Consider the following 16,616-nt stretch of genomic DNA (forward strand, 5'->3'; position numbering starts at 1 on the left):
AACATCAACACTCAAGTTCAAATCCACGAATTAAATTTCTCTGGAAATCTTGTGCGAAAGTTTTTAGATATACCTTGTTCAATCACGCACAACCATTTACATCCTGAAAAGTGAGCAAGTGTGACATTTAAAAACTTCGAGAGAAGATCGCCTGTAACGACCCAACTTTTCTACCTAATTCGAGGTCATTAACTTTTGACAAAAGACCATGGTTCACACAAAATGAAATGTAAGGCATTTGAAACCATTCGAACGAGGAAAAAACAAACAACTTTAAGTCAGGCCTGGTTTCAAATATTCAAAACTAAAAAAATGTACTGTTTACAAAAAAAGAAGTTCGTAAGCTAAGTTTCAACACAGTGTTTTAAACATCAAAAACTTAAAGCGGAAGCAAAATAACATGTTCCCCATGGCAATCACGCTTCCTTCTTGCCCCTCGCCGGTTTGCCACCTTTGTTACCTTTGCCTGAAAAATTAAACATAAAGGGGTGAGTACAAAAATACTCAGTAAGAGACCCACTACTGGTCCCGTTAGGGGAAAATAAATTGTTAACGTCCTATTGGGATACCTTGCACATTCATAGTCTTATGATCCCGTAGGATACACGTATCAGTCTAATGCCCCGAGGGATGTACATTTCAATCTAGTGTTCTGCAGAAACACATATCAGTCTAATGCTCCCGAAGGGTGCATAATAATTGGTGATCCCATGGGACACCTACAAGGTACACATCCCAATAAAAACTAACAATTTTCCCCTCAGACCATTCTAAACATCTTAACAGTCATTTATAACATTGTTCCATTACTTCAACATATATAGTTTTCTCACTTAACATTCTAACAGTCAACTTATCTCACTTTAGCCCAAAGACCGTTGGTAACAATTAAATACATCAGTCAATCAAACCACAAAGTCATGACACCTTTCAAAGTCATGACACCTTTCAGTTCACCTGTACTAGCCACACTTTATATTATAACCCACACCCAAATCAGTCAAAATCACAAGTTCACATCCAAAAATTTATACAACACCATCTACTAAAATCGTCATGTCTACAACCACACCTGTATATTTAATCCCTGCATATTTAATCCCAGACAATCTATGCATTTAACACCAAGTTTACGTCGATTTATGTATATGCATAGATCCAGTCATTTACAGTACACATTCAACATCAGTCTACATCAGTACATATGTGTATATATATAATGGTAATTGAGTCCAGTAGTAGAGAAAACCCTTACTAACACATAATCCGACCTTAGCGTAACAATTTCTCAATTAGGTATACCATACATAAGTGCCACTTATCTCAATTCAGTAATTCCAATGAAACGTATACTATCGTATACTATCCATTCTTTAACATAACAGTCAACCATCCTCGATTCAAACAACAAACATTTTTAATTTAGTCATTTCATCAACACACATAAAACTATCTAAAGCCATTAAGTCCCTTTAACCACATCCACTTAATCTTAGCAGTCATTCCCTTTAAGTTGCTCAATTCCACATATAACACTAAAATGGTTTTAATCATTTAAATTCACATATGGGTCTAGTAGAAAGTCCATTGCTTCGATTTTTATGCAAAGTTCCTTGGTTGAACTAATTCCAACAATTAAATCCCAAAGAGAAAAGAATCGAACTCCAACGAAGTTTACTGCGAAACTCAAGGACACTAACTCCAAATCACCGATGTCGCCTTCAAGAATAACATCAATTCAACCAAATAACAAACATCACATTTCAATGTATTTACAATGCAGAACCTCATAACCCATCAATTTCATCCTTACTAAAACAAACTTACAACAACGTAAAGGCAGCGGCGCACAAAACTAAAGCAAACGAGATTGTGCAGAAGATTTGGGCATGGATCGACTTTAAATTCGCGGTTGGAAAAAGAAGCACGATGCTGTCTTACTGTCGGCCGATGAACAGACGCGGCGGTGGAGAAAACAGAGGAGAAAGGAGAGGGGAGACGGCCGGCGGCTGGGCTGCGGTGAACGGAAGGGAAGGGAAAGAAATTGGGCGGCGAACGAAAGGGAAGAGAGGGAGGCGTGCAGCTGGGCTGCGAATGGACGGATAAGAGAAAAAAAATGGGTGGTTGCTAGGGCAGAAGGAAGAAGGAGAAACGAAAAACAAAATGGAGGAAAAGAAAAGAAGAAGAGAAGGAAAGAAAAGAAAAAAAAAAAGAAACAGGGGGAGGGAGAAGAAAGGGGAAATCAAAATTTTAAAATTTTCTTTTCTTTTATTTAATATAACAATTAATAATTATAATAATATTAATAAATATATATTATTATTATCATAACATTTAAATTCCCTTCCTCTCTTAACTTCTTCTCTATTTTTCAAAAAAATAAATCAATCTTCAAACTAAAATGCAAATTTGGTTTTAAAAAAATAAGATACCTTAAAGATCGGGGTTTTACATCGCCTTAATCATCAGTTGATTATGCAAGTTATATCGCGCATCGGAGCTCTCACATTACTTAATTGCCTAATAATGCGTAGAACTTCCTTCACTTTTTTCTCGCATACAAGCTTGTTCGTAATTTCATGTTACATCCAGTTACTCTCCTTTATAGGTTCTCTCAGCGTGCATAAGTAGTTTCATTCATGGTTTCGATTATTTTATACTTTATTTAATTAATTCTTTTATACTGTCCATATGATGTCCTGAATCAATTCATTGTGTTCGACCTTGGATAATCTAAGTAAACCTACTGTCTCACTTGCACTTAGATAAGCAGTAGGAAAACTTGCACTTAACGACGATTCAATGTTTATGTGATGAAGAGATACATAGTGAGTGCTTCGCATACAGTGATCATGACGAATGAATTTTCGCATAGACCATAGTAAAAATACGAATCCATAGAAGACCAAGTGTTTGGCGTCGTTGCTAGGAAATTGATTTATTGGGAGGGGGTGTGACAATAGTAGTCCAAACACTAGAAGGTGTCAAACGTATGAGTATATAAATTGATATTTGCGATGAAAAGAAATGAAAATAATTAATGAGGTCACAATATATAAAGTAAGACTAGTTGCTTAGTGTTTTTCACAAAGACCTGATATGATTATGAAGAGATATATTCTATAGTGGTGGATGCAATCATGTTCATATTTTTAATTAGCTTGATTGTGTGTGAAAATTTGGACATGCATCTTATGGATGTAATCACAACATATTTATACAGATCTCTTTATAATGATATTTATATGAAAATCCTAGAAAGATTTGATAAGTGTGAACATATAAATCAAATTCACGGGAATTAAATTCAATTAAGTTATATATGGATTGAAACAATAAAGACGAACATGGTACAATTGCTTGAAATATATATTTCTTTGAAAGATGGATATCGAAAGAATCCAATATATCCATGCATTTTTATAAAGAAATCACAATCAAGATTTGTTAGTACAACTATATATGTTGATGACTTAGTCATAATTGAAACTTGTGAAGAGCTTTCAAATGCAATATAGTATCTTAAGAAAGAATTTGAGATGCAATATCTCGGAAAATAAAATTTTCCCTTAGCCCGCAAATAGAGCAGTTAAGATAAAATATTTGTTCTTCAATCAGTATCTATGAAAAATTTTGAAAAGATTTTATATGGATAAATTACATCCATTGAACATTTCAATGCAAGTTCGTTCACTAGATCAATGCAAAGAAAGATATATTTTGACTTCAAGATGATAACGAAGAACTATTTGGTCCAGGAGTACCATATCTTAGTGTAATTGGTACACTTATGCATCTTGCTAATAATACAAGAACAAATATTGTATTTTCAGTAAATTTATTAGCTAAATATAATTTCTCTAAAAAAAGACATTGAAATGGAATTAAGCATATACTTAATTATCTTCGAAGAATGATCGATATGAGTTTATTTTATTGAAATAAATCAAATTTCATTCAAGTTGGTTTTGCATATTACGAATATTTATTTGGTTCATTCAAAGCTAGGTCGCAAACAAATATTTGTTCACATGTGAAGGAACTGCTATATCGTGGCGATCAGTGAAACAAACTATAATAGCTAATTACTCAAATAACCATGCTGAAATTCTTACAATTCATGAAGCTAAACATGTGTATGGTTAAAATCAATGATTCAGCATATTCGTGAAACATGTGGTTTATCTCGTAATAAAAATCTTCTAACATTCTAAATGAAAACAATAAAACATGTATAGCTCAAATCAAAGGAGATTATATTAAAGGAAATATAACAAAACATATTTCACCAAAGCTTTTTCACACTCATAATTTTGAAGAAAATAGTGACATCACAGCACAACAAATTTATTCGAAGAATAATATGACAGACTTGTTTATAAAATCATTACCCACCACAACCTCTAAAAAAATGGTGCTTAACATTGGAATACGCAACTTAGCGATCATAAGTGATGATTCCATGAGCAAAAATAAATTATACTTTTGTAGAAATTATGTGAGATGTGTACTCTTTTTTCTTCACTTGGACTTTTTTTCCATTGAGTTTTCCCTTGTAAGGTTTGGATGTGACATCCATATAAGGTATAGTATTATAAATATTATTAAGTAGATGTTCATTATGCAGTATGAAAATGTTATGCATCACTCATTCTACACCTCATCTATGTTGCAATGTGCCTTGAAGATACTAACCATTGGTGCCCAAATAAGTTCACCTCCTAATTGCCAAAATTTCTATGAATAGTGGCCCTTCTAGAGATGCACATCCATGGGTGATTAATCGAAAAAGTGTGGAGATAGTAGAATATATTTGTAATGTCTCGAGTTTAGAAGGAGACATGAATAAACCGATATCACATCTGAGTGAGGGGGATCTTGAAGACATGAAAGTAATGTTAAGAAACAACAATGCACACCTTACTTTTCAGTGGCTTAATCACATGATCTCCAAAATTAAGCGTGCTTTGAAAGGAGGACAAAACATGTTGAAAGGACTTGTGTTGATCCTTTAGGACATGTCAATATTGGAGAAATTTGGAATTCATATTAATTTATTTAATTAGATTTCTATTTTAATTATTTATTGGGTTATATTTTAAAATATAACAAACTGCAAAATATTTACACTGTATAGAACAATTTTGAAAACAGAAAAAGCCTCCATGTCCACAACGAAATATATCGAAAATTCATTAGTCAACATGCGATTAATCGACCACAAGTGCATGTGTAAGTCTTCTTGTAAACGATCATGAGATGCAATCGTGTAGAAAATGATCATGATCATGTAGGTAGTATCAACACCGACCACACACACACATTTAATTCTTCTTCTAAATGATCGTGAACCAAGATTGTTTAGATATTGGTGAACAATCGTGTACCAAGAGCTAAACAATCGTGTACAAAAATATAAACAATCTTGGTTCAAGATCATGTACCAAGAACATTTAGATTTTGTACATTTAGCTTTTGGTATGCGTTCGTGTACCAAGATCTAAACGATTTTTGTTCAAGATTATGTACCAAGATTTTTTACATTTGATACACGATCTTGAACCAAGATCTTTTAGATCTTGGTACACGATCATTTAAATTTGTAAGAGAAATGTATGAGAGATGACGAAGATCGTTTACGAAGTGGGAATTTGAAGAAGTGAGAAAAGAAAGAAAAAAAAAAAGAGAGATGACGAAGAAGAAAGAAATTATAGAAGAGGAAATGAAGAAATCACGAATAAGAACAAGGAAAAAATAAAGAAGAAGTAATAATATGAAAAGGAGATGAATAAATTGCAAAGAAGAAGAAGTGAAAAAACGTCTGCATTACGAACTTTTTATTTTGTTACACATGTAGTAAACATTTGGGTGTTTTTGTTAAATTTATAAAAATTAACTTTATTTATTTATATTATATTATATTTATTTTACTATTATATTTTCTCGATACTCACGTGACTATTGTGCCACATGTTTACAACGTATTCATACTTTCCATCCTAATATTCTACTATAATAACTATTCAATCTATCTATTTTGTAAGTATGTCACTTCAGTAAGTAATAACAAAAATAAATACAATTCATTCTGTTATATATAGAAGACTGTAATAGTAAACCTAGATTCCATAAAAGTAAACTAATATAGGAGTAAAACAAATGTCAAGCCAATAAAACCTAGATTGTAATTGAAGAATAAATTGACGATGACGTCATGTGTTTTCATATTCATCCGTAGATTAAATATTAAATACTAATTAATTTGATCCTATTAAATATTAAGATTTGAAAGTTTAAAGGGGATCGAAAATAAACTTAATTTAGCTCAAATGTTAAAGAAAAACCAAACCCAATATAAACTCAAGAACCAAGTCCATGAACTAACCAAGCCCACAAAACCCTCCTAAGGACTCCATAAATACAATAGAAAAGTTCTCCTTCATTTGGAGGGTAAAAAAATTTATACGAAAATTTTATACTTTAGAGGTCTAGAGAGAATTCTCCCAACAAATAGAAAGACTCTTGACTCGTGAACTGACCACTTCTTGAAAATACTAATCTTTTGAAGACAAAAATGTTTTTTAAGACTTCGACTTCAAAAACATCATGCATTTCACTTCCATACATCAATTTTATATATCCAAACGAGAGAAAGAAAAAAAAGATCAAATACAAGAGATTGAATTACATCAAATCAAAATCTAAATCAGCACAAATTCAACCCCATGAAATATGTTTCTTGAAAAATCGAGTGTGAATAGAGTGAATCAATCCTTTCGGTAGACATTGTCTCACCATCAGGACCTCTTGTACTTTGTTATTTAGTTCCTAATTCATGTTCAGGAGCCTCTACCTTTTCATTAAAATAATCCAATAAAGAAAAATGAGTACCTTTTTGTCTATTGGAGGGTTCATATAATCCCTCCACATTCACATTGAGATCGCTGCAATAAACATTGTTTTAAGAAGCAGCCTCCATGAACAAGAATGAGGTAAACATGGATTTAAACAAAAAATAAGATATTGCAGTCTAGAAAATGGGTCCAAAGAGGAGTTGTTGAATGACAATGACATATTTTTACAAAGGATTAAGTGTTGGGTTAATCTTTTCTATTACCCACATGAGGATGAAATTTAAGCCCACCAATCATTCTATATTTGGAATCCAAATTCAAAGAGCACATCATTTATTCCTCTTATGTTTGTTTATATATTGGAGTAATGGACCCATCTAAAAAATAGATTTTTTTTTAGATACTATCTAAAATTTCATTAGACATGTGTGAAAAATACTATTTTACTCTTCAAACATATGGTAAAGTTAGCTATTCCTCTTTTCCCCCAGTCTCTCATTTATTTAGTTTCTATGGATTTGGAAGTAAAAGGGATATATACTTTCTATATATATATTTCTACACAATAAGGAAACCTAACAGTCCCAAGTCAATTAGCACAAGAGCAAAAGAAGCTCAAAGAAACTCAAAACATTGAACAAAATAACCCAAGAACAACAAAAATAAGAAGGATAGACAACAAAAATAACAAGCTAATTAGACCAATCCCACAGTCCAAGGCTAAGCAAACCAAAACAAAGGGGAAAGAAATAAAACAACATGGCCACTTAAAAGGGCAAATTAAACAATCAGAAGGCACATAACTTGATAATGTGTGGAAGATCCTACTGTCAAGAAACAGAAGGAGCTAGTGTGCACGCAAATCTGAATAAGCTGGAAAATAGTGGAGGGTTCACGAGGCCTACACTAATATGAAAACGACGAATGTTTCTACCTTTTCAATGAACTTAGATGTGGGGTTTATTTTAAAGCATCTCGTTTATTTTAAAAAACACATTATTTATGTTCTTCAACATTGACTTTGAAGATCTTATCATTTTTTCATTTCTAACTTTTTAATATTACATTTTGTGTAACATTACTAGAGTTGTTGATTGGTGACATATTTGTTAAAATTTTTCGGTTATTTATGTTTTATTTGATGACCATTTTATTTTTTGTTTTTGGTTTTCTTAAAAGTAATTAAGCTTGTAAATACCTCTTCATGCTCTAAATATCTTACTATTACTCGGATTGGATTTTAGGAATCAAACCAAAATTTGAAAATTAAAAAAAATATATTATTTTGATAATAAATATTTGAAAGAAAAAAAAAAGAGAGAGAAAATTTAAATTTTAAAATTTAAAATTTGTAGGGCATACTATATATATAGTCTGTAGTGTATGGGTGGGGGATAGAGAAGAAGAGTTTTTCAAAATTCTTGGTTTTTAGGATTCAATTTACCTATTATTTTGACCAAAACAATTATGAGTTTGGCTATGAAGAAGGTGTTGCTTTTATTTTAATTGTAATTCATTACTTTTAATTTCATTTCATTCTTGTTTTGCTCGATTGATATTGTTCTTTTTTATATATATATAACAAATTGTTTATAGTTGAATGATACTGAATAGATTTTTACTCAAAGAATCATTTCTACCCCATAAATGAATAGTATCCCCAACCTTTAATTATTATTTCTTTAATAGCTTTTAACTATAATTTAAGACTAAATCAACATTTTCATTTTTTTAAAAAAAAAGAAATCCAATATTGATTTGTTTTCTTATTTACCTATTTTTTGTTTTTACTTTATCAAATGATGTTTATGAATTTTCGTTTGCATTCATTTAATTAATCTAATTTTTTTAATAATTAACTTCTCTTAATTTTGTTTATATTGTTTCATATGATCATATTTTTTCATTTTTTATTTCATGTTATGAGATTTTCCACTAATCAATTTCTTTTGTTACCATTCTCAATCTCCCTTTCTAATTTCTTCGACACAAACAAACCATCCAATTACACACGAGGCTTATTGAAAAGTGCTTTAATTGTCTCTAATTTAGAGTTATTGTTGCTAGTTTGTGTTGTTTAATATTCTTTATGTAGTGAATTTAAAAAAAACGAGTTATAGGGACAATTCAAACATACTTGGACAAAAATTAGTGTAAAAGTTCAAATATGGAATGTTGTGAAAGTGCCTACCTTCAAGGGTATTTTCATAATTTTGCATTCTCATCTGCTCAATTGATGTTATATATATGATATTTTATGGTCGAGACTTACAAAATCATTAGACACACATATAAAAGTAAGAAATGAGTCTAAATTAAGTGGACCAAGTTAACACATTCATACATCAGATTATTATTTATATTTTATTTAACAACCATAATGTAATTTTATCTATTATTTTCATGATATTTAAAGTATCATTTTACTTGAACCCATGATGTGATATTAGGGTTTTCATAGGGAGGTTATCTAAATCACTGCCTACGGTTAGTTTTGCAAAATATTATGATGAACAACTGAATTTTGGCAACCGAGAGCTTACCCAAACTTTGTGATTCATGTACAAGGAAACTAACAACCACTACAACAAAATTGAATTCTAACATCATTTCAAAACTAATATTATGGAGGACGTCGTTTATAAACCGACACGATGATCATAGAATGTGTCATCAAAATAATTAGCTTAGATCACAAAATTAAATAGCTCAAGAAGTTAAATTTTAAAGTTGATTTTGTATTTTAGTTTATTTTAGAATGAGAAGTTCACATCTAATATCTAAAGTGTGATTAATTCTCAATTGATCACTATGGCTTTTAGCAACTATCTTTTCTTCCCAAGCTTGTAGTAATAAAGATGAATGGTTATATTTGGATGTCTCTCAAAAGCATACAAACTGAAGTTTATGGTTAGTTATGCAACAAACGACCACTAATGAACGTTTAAATTTCAACCTTTGGTATAGTTTAAGATCATTTTATTGTGTGTGTGTGAACAAAATCATTGTTTATAAAAAACATATGTATGGGTTGATTCATAGGTGTAGTCATGAAGTACTAGACGTATCATGCATGTGCAATAATTATATATATAATTGAAGTTTGAATGGTGGCAAGACAATGAACAAGATTTTAACAAACCCCTCATAGCTAGAATTGACCTACACCCTTCTGCACTGTGCTAATTCATATACATAACCACTTCCAGTACCATATTCAAAATAATTAGAAACTATATCTATATCTTTAATAAGAGAAACCAAATCACAAATAATTAAATGCATATAGAGAGTGGGGATTATTTTGATATATAGCAAAACTGAAGTAAGATATTTACAAATATATATTTGTTATATATAACAAAATTATACGACAGTCTATTTGTAATAGATCTTGAAAAATCTATTTGGATCTATCTATCATAGTCATATACACATATATAGTAATCATATATCACAGATAAAGGGTGATATTTGGATATAATAATGTATTATAGTTGGTATTAATTACTAGTGGTGATTTCTATTGGGTTGAAGCCGACACATTTGGATTGAATATTAGTGTTGAAGGTTTGTAATTTTGCGAAGAAGATAAAAACAAGACAAATTAGAAAGCAAAGTTTAATTAGAACTATTATCATTTCATATTTGTACCTATAAGGAGTCCACTTTTGTATGTGGGGTTTAACTTTTTTCCTATGTTTGAAAATTTGCTCGCCAGCTTGATAATTTGTACTTTCTAACTTGAAATTTTGTTTTCTAAAGAAAGAAAAGCTTGAAATTTGCACATGAAGAGTGTTGAATTTTCTTTCTAACTATCAGAAATTTTGACATGATATTGCAATAATCTTCAAGTTCAAATGGTTTTTCTTTGCTTAAATACCATTTTTTCCCTATAACCAAAAATTGAAAGCATTTCAAAACTAACACAAACTTCCCTATTTTATACTTTGAGTTCATTCAATTAAAATTTTAATCTCTCCACTCGACACCTACTTCTATTTGGTTTTCAACGTGTTGTTTGGTAATTTTTTATTTTTGAAAATTAAGTTTAGGTAAAATTATGGAAAAAATTTCATAGTAAATATTTTGGTTAATTTTGCCATCTTTACTGTGAAAAAATGCACCGTTTTTAAAAAATATCTTAAGACAAATTTAACCTTTCAATCTTAGTTTTATTTCACTTTTGTCGTAGATCCAATGACATAGCTCTCATTGTTTTAAGAATTTAAAGTTAGAAACCAATATCATAATTTCAGTTATAGAAGAAGCTTGTAATGATGTATTTAATTATTTGCAATCAAAGAGAATTAACTTACCGTTATATATTTAATTTATTTAACAATACAATTATGATAATTAATTAAATACCACACAATCAACTATTCAACTTTCAACTATTAATAAAAAAACACATATAAATGTAATGTTGAATGGTAGAAGACATGGGATCATTAAATGATTAAATGTGAGATTCTGATCGCATTCTGAACTACGCAATAAGATTGCAGGTGACAAGAACTGGTTATGTGATGAAAAAGTTAAGTGTGCGATGAAAGCTGGCGATTGGAAAGGCTTGCAAAATAATTTGCATATCGCATCCTTGCTATGCGATGAGAAGAGTTATACGATGAACTGGGACACAATGTGAGTTTCTTTCACCAAGTAGTTGATGCCATCGTTGTATAAGAGGGATGGTGAGCTCATTTGACCTTGCCGCCCAATTGAGTTCAGAATGAGGTGGCAGTAGCACGTTACATTTTGTTGTTGAATGATTCTCACTATCAGACAGAAGCAATCATTCTGGTATGGAAAGTCTCACCATAAAGGCTTATAAATAGGAGAAGTTCGATCATTTTTTTAGAACTATTTTACCGTGTGAAAGAGTTTGGAGGAATTTAAAAGATTTTCAGGGATCCACCACAAGCAGGAATTCAGAAAGAATTTGCAAGAAAGTGAAAGGGAACATGGTTAAGGACTTAGGCAATGAGGCTAATTTGACTATGCGCATTTTCTTCTTAAAATATTTTTAAATTAAAAAGAATTTCATTGTATTTGTATCCTTAAATTTATCTTTAATGAATAATTGAGTTCCATGAATTCTCTTATGTTCTCAAAAGTCTTAAAATGCATTAGTTTACAAATGAATTGAATTTGAAAGTGAGCTAGAATATTGTGATGAAATGATCTTTGGTACCCTACACGATGAGATACCTTACACTTGTTGTGTGTTCTATTGTGGGATGTCTTATCCTTGCTGTGTGATTTGGTATATGATACCCTCTTTTTTTGCTTTGTGATCTAGAATAGGATGTCTCATACTTACTGTGATCTGGTATCAAATGCCCTTTTCTTGTTGTGTGTGTTCTGGCATTGGAAGATATGTTATGCGTGATGAAATTGATGGAGAAATTGTTGTTGCATTGCAGTTACTTTGCACAACCGCAAGTCAGCAAAAGAGTGTGGTAAACGCTTGAAATGAGGAGAGTACAAAAATGTAATTAAGCATGAAGATTCTGCGATATGATCCATATAATGCATTATGCAAAATATATTCCTATGTGATATGAGTTATTATGAATGATTTGAAAGGAAAAGGTTTCCATATGATTTATAAATATTTGCTAATGAGATTTGAATTGTGTAAATCGCCCAATGTGTTGAGATAATTTGATTTGAACTTAAAATTCTCTATCGAAACACATAACTATTTAAATCGCATGGTTTTTGTGAAAATAATTGAAATGCATTACGATTGAGATTTATTCTTTAAATGTGTTAGTGAAATATCTCAGTCACTATACGATTTTGTCTAATCTTTCAAATGTGTTGGGAGCAACGAACTTTGAGGGAACAACCAACCCAACCGAATGTAAAGAAACGAATAAGTTTGATTGAAAAGTGTTTTGAGGTGATGGAATGCCCTGAAGAGTGAAAAGTGAAGTTAGCAACATTTTTGTTGCACTGAAGCACTGAAGATTGGTGGACTCTCCATTTCGCAAGAGGAGAAGGAATGGGCTCTGTTTCATGGGAAGAGTTTAGAAAAATGTTTCAAAATAAGTTTTAATCTTGATCTTTTTGTGAAGTGAAGAGGAATGAGTTTATAAGTTTGGTACAAGGCAACATGACTGTCGCAGAGTACAAAAAGGGGTTCGTTGAATTAACTAAATATGCATTAGCCTTTGTAGTTGCTGAAGTAGACAAATGCAAGCGGTTTGAAAATGGTTTAAGGACAAAAATTTGAGCCCTAGTGATGGCCAACACAAACTAGTCATATTTTTCTATATTGGTTGAGGCATCATGCACGTTGAAAGATGTTTGACCAAAGAGAAAAATAGAATACCGAAGGAAGATCAATGCAGCCAAGGCACTAGTAGAACACAAGGTGTTAACGATGTAGTGAGAATAAGTGTTTTTGTGCCTAGTGCTCATCAAAAAGAAAATTTTAAATCTCATTTTTATGTTCTTTTTTATCAAGGATAAATTATTGTGGGAATTTCTAGTGACAAAGCAAGAACCAAGGAAGAGGAAATGTCCTAGTTTCGTAAGCGGAAGCAGGCAGCTGAACAAAGCTCAAACCTTGGAGGAAGGCCTGGTTTTCCAAAGGTTTGTTTCAATTGCGGTCAGCCAGGATATTTTATAAAGTATTGTCTGTTAATTTGTAGAAATACAAATTATTATAGTCTTTTAGGGAGAATATTGGGACCAAAATGAATGATAAAAGTACCAAAACACGTGCCCTAGGTTGTAAATACATAATTATTTAGAAATGCAATTTATATAAACTTTCATGTCTGTTTCATCATGATTACAATGTTTTAATGCGGGATTACTAACAAAAGAAAGGTGTGAATTGCAACAAGGATGCACAATAGTGTGCAATAAAAAACCCGTCTAACTAGTACAATTTTTAGGCGAGAAGACACGTCACCACACGAGGAAGATTCACTAGAAGATAAGATGGTAGTTGGAGTCGATGTGATGTTTTAATGATGTAACCAGCGCTAACATGATCAGGAGAGTAGAAATCTTTCGCTGAAAGTTGTCTATAAAAGAACTCCATCTCCACCATGAGAAATGAGGTGTGTATGGGTCAAGAGGTCAGACATTTGAATATATTGGCTGAGAAGTTCGAGTGGGACAAAACCTAGAGAGAGAGAGGCAGAAAGGAATAGCTTCTTCGCCGTCTGTAAAAGAGTTTCTTCTTTTCCTATTAGTAGTAAAAGCGAGAGTTGATCTTTCGATGAGAGAAGAACCAACATTTCATTTGTCCCCTAACTTGCAATATTCTCCATCTTCTTTGTCTTTCATTTTTGTATTTCTCTGTAATATATGTGTTCGTTTTGTACAATGGTCGAAAGCCTACATTCTTTAATATATTGCATGATTATACCTTTTCAATCCATTGTATCTTGACTTTCCGTTCGTTGATATGTTATTAGAAGTTAGAGTTTGTGATGACTTTTGATAAGAAGCTGAGCCTATGATTCTCGTCACGTTAGTTGAGCTATGTTCATTGTTTGACCAACGTAAATCACTAACTACTCGAAAGAGCAAGTAGCAAGGATAAGGCTAACGCGCACAAGAAAGAGTCTAGAGACAAACTCCTCCTTAGTGAGATAACTTCCGTCATTTGTATTCCAAAAGGTGAACAAGTGTGGTCGCTAGGCACCGAGAGGTTGTTGTCCTTAAAAGTGAAGTTCTACAAGTATCAGAAGCAAAAACTTCTAGACATAACTTGCATTAGTATGCTTAGTCACTTGGCTTCCGAGAGGTGAGCAAGTGTGGTGTTTAAAGACTTCGAGAGAAGCTCACCTTAATCATGAGCTTGTGAAGCAAATAATGTCACATCGAGACTTTCACATTACTTAATCGCCTAATAATGCGTAGACCTTCCTTCGACCTCCTTTTCAAATACAAGTTAGTTTGTATCATCATTCATTATTCTTCTCTTTCTCCTTTAATAGACTCTCTAGGCGTAGATAGAAGTTATAGTTCATTTTTACATTCTTTATACTACTCAATTTGTTCTTTTATACTGCCTGATTGATAAGTAAACTCCAAAACTAAGCTTTGATATCAATTCCCTGTGTTCGACTCTAGATCACCCAAATAAACTTATTGCTTCGCTTATACTTGGGCAATTAGTAGCAAAGCTTGTATCCAACAAGAGTTTAGTGGTTGTGTGACAATGAGGTACATAGTAAGTATTGCACATACAATGATGATCATGACCAATGACTTGTTGCATAGAATTAATTGTACATTTTAAGGCCTAAGTTAACTTACGCGACATCCCAACCAAGTGTTTGGCGCTGTAGGCTAACAAAACACAAACTACAATTAAAATCCTAAACAAACACCCACATACCAGCATTGTCCTAACTTGGAACTCAAAATATCTTCGATCAACCAACCTTATTGCCCAAGTTGAGTCAAGGGACCTAGGAGACCCAAGTGTCAAGGGAAAGTTTGTGTCATGACTTAGAGTGAGACTAGAAACAACCCATACATGATTATAGGTTTGTTAATAATTTGTAACTTCTCTACTCTTTTGTTGATTGATTATGGAGCTATGCATTTTTTTTATTTATGTATCACATGTTACATCCTTGAACTATAAGGTACAAAACACTTGGAGAGTGGGATGTTGATTAGCACGCCTTCAGGTGAGATATTTATGGTAGAATCAATATGTAAGGATTGCATAATAAGAATTGAGAATGTCACTATGAGAGTGGATTTGATTTTATTTGGAAAAGTTTGAAGTCAAGTTTGTAGGCAACAAGAAGGTGGAACTAGCAAACATTATTTCACTATTTAAAGCAAGGAAGTTGATAAAGAAAGAGCATACCGCTTACCTTTCTCACATAATGGATACTTAGGTGATAAGAAAGGAACCAAGAAGTATGTCAATAGTCTGTGAATACTTAGATGTGTTTCTAGGAAAAATGAGTGGATTGCCCTAAGAAGAGAAATTGAGTTCATTATTGAAGTTGTACTAGAAACAACTCCAATTTCTCAAACTCCCTATCGCATGGGACCAAATGAGTTGAGGGAATTAAAGAACCAATTACATGAGCTACTAGAAAGGGGTTACATTCGACCTAATACCTCACCTTTAAGGGCATATGTTCTATTTGTGAGAAAGAAAGATGGTTCAATGAGATTATGTATTGATTATGGACAACTGAACAAAGTAACAATCAGATACAAGTACCATTTACCGTGAATAGATGATCTATTTGATCAACTAAACGAAGCCTTAGTGTTCTCAAAGATAGACTTGCATTTAGGTTATTATCAATTAAGAATCAAGGAATCAAAGAGCGTTATGGGCATTATGAATTCCTAGTAATGTCTTTCAGTTTAACCAATGCACTTGATGCTTTTATGGATTTGATTAATAGAGTGTTCCATCACTAATTGGATCATTTTGTCATTATTTTCATTGATGACATTTTGATCTTTTCACAAGACGCGGTAAGACATGCGAACATCTAAGGATTATGCTATAAACCTTGCGAGAAGAAAAACTGTTTGCAAAATTTAGTATTTGTGAGTTTAGGTTGAATCAAGTTGGGTTCCTTTGTCACATTATATCTTTAGAAGGATTAAAAGTTAATTCACAAAAGGTTTATGACATCGAAAGTTAGGAACGCCCTAAAATAGTTTATGAAGTTTGAAGTTTTCTTGGTTTGGTGGGCTACTATGACACTTTGCTGAAGGATTCTAAGATAGCCCTTCCTTTGACAGCACTCA

At 32.1% G+C, this 16,616-nt stretch overlaps 1 long non-coding RNA gene across 1 annotated transcript; it reads right to left on the reverse strand.

The window, feature by feature from the left end:
* Window positions 1–272: 272 nt before the first annotated feature.
* Window positions 273–1,821, reverse strand: LOC116403801. Its single transcript, XR_004216634.1, has 2 exons — window positions 570–1,821; window positions 273–466 (listed from the first exon to the last, which is right to left on the reverse strand). It is a non-coding gene; the product is annotated as an uncharacterized LOC116403801 (long non-coding RNA).
* Between the last annotated feature and the right edge of the window lie 14,795 nt (window positions 1,822–16,616).

Source organism: Cucumis sativus, chromosome 5, assembly GCF_000004075.3.
Source record: "Cucumis sativus cultivar 9930 chromosome 5, Cucumber_9930_V3, whole genome shotgun sequence".
Lineage (NCBI taxonomy): Eukaryota > Viridiplantae > Streptophyta > Magnoliopsida > Cucurbitales > Cucurbitaceae > Cucumis > Cucumis sativus.